This window comes from Lathyrus oleraceus, chromosome 4, assembly GCF_024323335.1.
Source record: "Lathyrus oleraceus cultivar Zhongwan6 chromosome 4, CAAS_Psat_ZW6_1.0, whole genome shotgun sequence".
NCBI classification, from domain to species: Eukaryota; Viridiplantae; Streptophyta; class Magnoliopsida; order Fabales; family Fabaceae; genus Lathyrus; species Lathyrus oleraceus.
The window spans coordinates 250,562,251-250,570,274 of record NC_066582.1 but is presented as its reverse complement, the minus strand read 5'-3'; the positions used below and the strand labels follow the sequence as shown (position 1 = coordinate 250,570,274).

Below are 8,024 nucleotides of genomic sequence, written 5' to 3'. Positions count from 1 at the left end.
AAATAATATCACACTTTTGGACTCGATTCAATTAAATTATATTATTATTTGTTTCGATTTATTTTATATTATTCGATATTACTTGGTATTTTCCTTCTATTTATTTCAGGTAACACTATTTGAAGCATACGTGGAAAAAGAAAGAAATGGGGTGCAAAAAGAGGATGAAAAGCATTTCTCTAGGGCCCAGCCCACAAAGAAGCGCTGAGACCCTGTGACGAGCGTCACGTCCCCCTGTTAAGTGTTACGAGTGTAACACGTGATGTGACGAGCGTCACACCCCCATTCCTATATTTTTGGGTTTGACGCGTAACAGAAGCACGTTCATCCTGCTTTTTCGCTTGACCAGTAGACTCGTTGAAACTTACTGAATGGACTATGGAAGAAACGATTACAAAATGGATTGATATAAATAGGACCAATTGTGGAACCCTGCGGCTCTCGCTCAATTTTCCAGTTTTCGGTACCGCATTATTTTTTACTATTTTTCTTATTTTCCAGCACTCTACTTTCCTAGCAATTTTTATTTCCTTTCCTTTTCCAGTCAATTTTAAAGCATTCAATTAATTTTCTCACAATAGTTTCTACACCGGAAACTATTGTGTAATTTTTACTGGATCTAACCTTACGTTAGATCATAGTATTTTATTCCTTCGTTTTTATTTTCTTGTCCGATCGAAGATTGTAAGAACAAATCCAACCGGTTTGTGGTGGAGAGTTCAAGCATCGAAGCTAGGAATAATCAAGACTTCTATTAATTTTACAGGTTCTTTAATTTTATTGTTTAAATTTACATATGCTCTGCACTGCTATTTATTTATACTGTCTGTCTGATATGGCTGTATGTAAGCGTAATTATTGTTTAGGCTTGTTTAGCATGTCTGGCTAAATAAACTTAGATATCGGTATGTAGAGTAAGCGGAATGAAGGAATCAAAACTAAGTTGGTTTAATTTTGTTTAAAAACATAATTACTCTTTTTATGGTCTCAATTTACAGAGTTAATACCAAGGTTTTTGTACGAGAGTAAAAGACATAAAGAAGTTAAAATCAATAGAACGACGGTTTGAGCTTTTAACTGGACAGTGTAAATTGGACATTAATTTTAAATCAGGGCGAAAGCAATTTTTAGAGTTAATTAAATTCTAATCATTTTCAAAAAGTATTTTTAAAGGTTAAATGTGAGGACGAGAGTTAAGCATTTAAGTTTAATTATATAATCTAAGTCAACAGAGCGAGAGTTTGAGACAATGGTGTTTAAATGGTTAGCATTTTCTTAAAAAGAGTTTCTATAGATTCTATTGTTTTCAAAAAGTGATTTTGGACTTAACTAATTAGTGACAGCGCACGTTAATGTAAAGTCATAGTCTATTCAACAGAGCGAGAGTTTGAGAAAAGGCTTTTAAATCAATAGTGTCTACTGAAAAGATTTATTTTAAAACTATGAAACCAACGAAGATTTGATTCCCTAATTACGACGAACTGTATACCGATATCCGCTTATTTGATATTTAATCTAGATCTTATTTTAGTTTTATTTCCCCCCTAATCAACAAAGTATCATCTGCCTTAGCTTTACGAAGTAACCTTAGAAAACGGTATATCGATTCATAAGTCCCTGTGGGATCGATATCTTTTATTACTACGCGATTAGACTGTGCACTTGCAGTTAATACCCCAATAGACTCATAAAGTCGCGATCAAGTTTTTGGCGCCGTTGCCGGGGACTTTTATTTAGTCGATATCGTAACTCTTCCGTTACGCTGTAGAGACTAAGACAATTTTTATTTCTTTCTTTCGTTGATTTGTATGCCACATACTCGCTCACAAGGCGAACCGTTTTATTTACGAATCAACGACGTTGAACGATATCTCCGAGTCTTACGACGAATTCGGGAGTATCGTGCTGCAAACAATCTTCCTCCAATAGAAAATTTTGATCTTAAAAATCTTCTTCCTTCGCCGATACCCGAGATGGCAGAACCAGCTCGTGCTCTTCGAGATTACGCCGCTCCATCGCAAGATGAGCCGCATTCGAGTATTGCTCCACCCGCGATCGAAGCAAACAAATTCGAACTTAAACCTTCGTTGTTACAGGGAGTGCAACAGAATCAATTCTCTGGAAATTCTACTGAGGATCCAAACCTTCATTTATCCGTATTTGTCCAATACGCTAATACTGTTAAAGCTAATGGTGTCACTTCAGAGGCAATTCGACTTCGTCTTTTTCCTTTCTCGTTAAGAGATAAAGCTAGAAGATGGCTTCAGTCTCTTCCTTCCAACTCAGTCACCACATGGAATGAGTTGAAGAAAGTCTTTCTTGCCCGATATTTTCCTCCAAGCAAAACAGCTATGTTAAGAGCCCAGATAAATGGATTTAAACAGAAAGATAACGAGTCTCTTTTCGAAGCCTGGGAAAGATACAAAGACATGATGAGACTTTGTCCACACCATGGTTTAGAGGACTGGTTAGTGATTCATACCTTCTATAATGGTCTCTTATACAACACAAGATTAACAATAGACGCCGCCGCAGGTGGTGCACTTATGGATAAACCTTACGCTGACGCTTATTAACTTATCGAAAGCATGGCCCAAAACCATTATCAGTGGGGAAGCGACCGAACAATGGTAGAAAAACCTCAAACGAAAAGTGGCATGTACGAGATAAGTAGCCTTGATCATGTTAATGCAAAAGTGGATGCTCTTGCCCATAAAATTGAAAGTTTAAATATATCACCTCCAGCCACCGTGGTTGCCGTGACTCAAAATTGCGAAGTCTGTGGAATCCAAGGTCACACTCCTACAGATTGTCAACTCCTAACAGGAATCCAAGCAGAGCAGGTGAACTATGCACAAGGAAATCCTTACTCGCATACCTATAACTCAAACTGGAAGAACCATCCTAATTTTTCATATAAGAGTAATAATGCTTTATACGCACCAGGTCAATCTCCCAGTCAAGCCCCAACTATACCTCCTGGATATCAAAAGCCGACCCCATCTACACCTAACAATAACGTTCCTAGGAAATCCAACTTGGAAATCATGATGAAGAACTTCATAGCTTCTCAACAGCAAACCAATAAAGATTTCTTAAACCAGAATGTACACACTAACGAACAGATTAAACAACTAGCAAGTAAAGTAGATGCCCTGGCTACCCATAACAAAATGCTGGAAACACAAATCTCACAAGTAGCTCAACAACAAGCGCCTACTACTGCCCCAACTGGTACATTTCCTGGACAACCCCAACCTAACCCGAAAAGCCACGCTCATGCAATTATATTGAGAAGTGGAACAGAGGTAGAAGGACCATCTGATCCAAGAATTGAAAACCAAAACTCTAAAAAGCCAACTGAGGAAGAAAGTAAACCTAAGGAAAAGGAAGAGAGTAATAAGGAAACCGTAGAGAAGAAAGAACCTTATGTACCTCCACCGCCTTACAAACCACCTATCCATTATCCTCAGAGGCTAATTAAAACCAAAGACGCGGGCCAATTTAAAAAATTTGTTGACCTACTGAAACAATTAAACATCACCATTCCTTTCACAGAAGCTATTACACAGATGCCCTCGTATGCTAAGTTCTTAAAAGAAATTCTTTCTAATAAAAGGAAACTTGAAGATAGCGAAACCGTTACACTCACTGCTGAATGTAGCACTATAATCCAGAATATGCCTCCAAAACTTAAAGATCCTGGTAGTTTCTCTATACCCTGTCACATAGGAAAATTTGTCATAGACAAAGCTTTATGCGATTTAGGAGCCGGTATCAGTGTTATACCCTTATCCATATGCAAGAAACTGGAAATGGGAGAATTAAGACCAACTAAAATGTCTGTGCAATTAGCGGATCGTTCCGTTAGATATCCCGTAGGAATTCTTGAAAACGTTCCCGTGCGCATAGGTCAATTCTACATTCCAACCGATTTTATAATTATGGACATAAGAGAAGATGAAGTTACCCCCATTATATTGGGAAGACCTTTCTTAGCAACAGCCGGTGCCATCATAGACGTAAAACGAGGACGACTCACTTTCGAAGTTGGAGAAGAAAAAATTGAGTTCATTCTTTCCAAATTTTTGAAGGCACCTGCAATAGATGACACATGTTACTTCATGGATATCATCGACGAATGCATAAAAGAAACAGAGTTAGAAAATGACAAATCGTCTGACTATCGTGTAAAAGACAGATTGAACCATTGTTTAGCAATAACACCAGATCCTACGCAATGCCTTAAGAAACCAACCCTCGACTTGAAAACACTTCCCAAAAATCTGAGATATGAATTCCTAGACTCAGAACTTGAACGACCAGTGATAGTTAATGCAGACCTAGGAAAACTCGAAACCGAAAAACTCCTACATATCTTAAGTAAATATCCAACCGCACTAGGATACACCATCACCGATCTTAAAGGGATAAGTCCTTCTATTTGTATGCATCGCATCATGCTAGAAGAAGACTGTAAAACTTCTAGGGAACATCAGAGGAGGCTAAACCCGATCCTGAGTGAGGTAGTGAAAAAGGAAGTAACGAAGTTATTAGAGGCAGGTATTATATATCCTATATCTGATAGCAAATGGGTTAGTCCTGTACACGTAGTACCAAAGAAAGGAGGTATAACAGTTATCAAAAATGAAAAAGGAGAAACTATAACCAAACGAATCGAATCAGGATGGAGAATGTGCATTGATTATAGGAAACTAAACAAAGCAACCCGAAAAGACCATTTTCCTTTACCATTCATAGACCAGATGTTAGAACGATTAGCAAAGCATTCTCATTTCTGCTATCTAGACGGTTACTCAGGCTTCTTTCAAATACCAATTCATCCTGATGACCAAGAAAAGACAACATTCACATGTCCTTTTGGTACCTTCGCTTATCGACGAATGCCGTTTGGCTTGTGCAATGCTCCTGCAACCTTCCAAAGGTGCATGATGGCAATATTCGTCGATTTTCTCGAAAACATCATGGAAGTCTTTATGGATGACTTTTCCGTATGCGGGCAAAGTTTCGAAGAATGTCTGGAAAACCTAGAAAGAGTTCTAGAACGATGTGTAAAAGTAAACCTAGTACTTAATTGGGAAAAATGTCACTTTATGGTACAAGAAGGAATTGTTTTAGGACACTTATATCAAATAGAGGAATTGAAGTAGACAAAGCTAAAATAGAAGTAATCGAAAACCTTCAACCTCCGAAAACTGTAAGAGAAGTACGAAGCTTCTTAGGACATGTCGATTTCTACCGACGATCTATTAAAGATTTCTCCAAAATAACTAAACCTTTAACCGGATTATTAATGAAAGATGCTGAATTCATCTTCGACAATAAATGTTTAGAAGCATTTCAAATGCTTAAACAAGCATTAATCTCCGCGCCCATAATGCAGACTCCGGATTGGAATGAACCATTCGAAATAATGTGTGACGCAAGTGACTACGCCGTAGGTGCTGTTTTAGGACAAAGAAAGGATAAAAAACTTCATGTCATATATTATGCAAGTAGAACTCTAGATGAAGCACAAATGAATTACGCCACGACCGAGAAAGAACTTTTAGCAGTAGTATTTGCACTAGATAAATTTCGTTCTTACTTGGTCGGAGCTAAAATAATCGTTTACACTGATCACGCTGCCATTAAGTACCTCCTAACAAAAAAGGACGCTAAACCTAGACTCCTAAGGTGGATCTTGTTGTTACAAGAATTTGATTTGGAAATCAAAGATAAAAAAGGAACTGAAAATGTAGTGGCAGATCACCTTTCTAGACTAGAAAATCTGGAACCGGAAAGAACATCGATCAACGATGACTTCTCGTACGATAAACTTATAGCTAATTTGGAAGAAAATATAGCTGATGAACAAGTAGAGACCACCTTGGTTGTATGCGTTACACCATGGTACGCCGACTTTGTCAATTATTTAGCCGCCGGAATGGTTCCACTTGATTTATCCTACCAACAAAAGAAACGATTCTTCCATGACATAAAACATTATTATTGGGACGACCCTTTACTTTTCAAAAGAGGCCCCGATGGTATTTTCCGTTGATGTATACCTGAAGAAGAGATAGAAAGTATAATCCAACATTGTCATTCCGCTCCTTATGGTGGACACGCAAGTACATCCAAGACCTGTTCTAAAATCCTACAAGCCGGTCTTTATTGGCCAAACATATGGAAGGATGTGCATGCTACTGTCAAGAAATGTGATAGATGCCAACGCACAGGAAACATATCTAGACGTGACGAGATGCCACAAAAGGGCATTTTGGAAGTAGAGATTTTCGACGTGTGGGGAATAGATTTCATGGGACCTTTTCCACCTTCTTTCGGTAACAAGTACATACTCGTAGCGGTTGATTACGTATCAAAATGGATTGAAGCTATAACTTCTCCAACAAACGACACACGAGTAGTAACTAGACTCTTTAAGAATATAATCTTTCCAAGATTTGGTGTCCCAAGAATAGTAGTTAGTGATGGTGGATCGCATTTCATATCTAAGATACTCGAAAAACTATTGTTTAAGTATGGTGTAAAACATCGAGTAGCGACACCTTACCATCCTCAAACCAGTGGACAAGTGGAAGTGTCTAACAGAGAAATTAAGCAGATATTGGAAAAAACAGTCGCCACGTCAAGAAAAGACTGGTCATCAAAATTACCCGAAGCTTTATGGGCATATCGAACTGCTTACACAACTCCCATAGGAACAACCCCATTTAGGCTTATTTACGGAAAATCTTGCCACCTCCCGGTAGAATTAGAACATAAGGCCTATTGGGCTATTAAAAATTTAAATTTAAACTATAAGGCCGCCGGTGAAAAGCTAATCCTTGATATAAACGAATTAGAGGAACTTAGATGAGACGCTTACGAAAATGCCAGAATCTACAAAGAAAGGACGGAAAAATGGCATGATAAGCGCATATCAAGGAAAACTTTCAAACAAGGCGACGTAGTCCTGTTGTTTAACTCTAGACTTAAGTTATTCCCAGGAAAACTACGATCTAGATGGTCAGGCCCTTTCCAAGTCACTAATGTTTTCCCTAGTGGAGCTGTGGAAATTAAAGGCAAATCAATGGAAGCATTTATCGTAAACGGGCAGCGTCTGAAACATTATCACTATGATGAAAACAATGAAGACTCGTAAGTCCTGCACTTAGACGTATTGTCTCCTAAACCTATAAATTAACATTTACTAATTTTATGTCGAGCTTGCGATATTAAACAAAGCGCTTCATGGGAGACAACCCGTAACTTTCTATTTTATTTTCTATTTTTATTTTTTATATATATTTTTTTCTTCTTTGATTATCCCTTTTGATTTTATTTAGTATTCATTCTTCATTTATTTTATTTTATAAAACTTTTCTTCTTTTCTCCTTTCGGCATCTGGCCAAATCCTGACTAAATTCTTGTTTTTCTTTTCTTTAGTTAACACTAACCTGATGGGACAAATTGATCGTATGGGTATCAAATTCAGAGGGAAAGCTCAGAAACAAAAGTTTGAAGAACTAGCAGAGAGAGAGATGCTACCTAGTTTATATGCTGATGATTGGGCAATGACTGCTCTTGGACTAAGAGAGAGTGTCATGTATCTGCTGAGTCAAATAGGGTGGGAAAACCACTCCTATTCGAAGACAATTTGTCACTTATCGGAGGCTAACTCTAGAATTCCTTAGCTCCCTGATCTATCTACCCAGCCATGGAAAAGGAATAAGTAGAGGTTTCATTCAGTTCAGGATGTTCAATATGGAGTATCAATTTAACATTTAAGACTTTACTAACCTTTTAGGGTTTCCTACCTCTTTTGATACATTCACCATGAGCCAAGAAGACCTTTTTGAATATAGAGAACTTGAACATTTTTGGGGAAGTTTAACGGGAAATGACGACCCTGAGGAGCATGAGTTTCTTTCTGGAAACATACATAACCCAACTTTTCGTTATTTCCATAAAATCCTAGCACACACTCTTTTTGGGAAGAAATCAAACATTACCACAGT

The 8,024-nt window shown here is 37.8% G+C and overlaps 1 non-coding gene across 1 annotated transcript; it reads right to left on the bottom strand.

Annotated features, from left to right (window-relative positions):
- Nucleotides 1–2,351: 2,351 nt before the first annotated feature.
- LOC127077113 (small nucleolar RNA R71) lies at nucleotides 2,352–2,458 on the bottom strand. The gene has a single exon (XR_007787096.1). It is a non-coding gene; the product is annotated as a small nucleolar RNA R71 (small nucleolar RNA).
- Nucleotides 2,459–8,024: the final 5,566 nt, after the last annotated feature.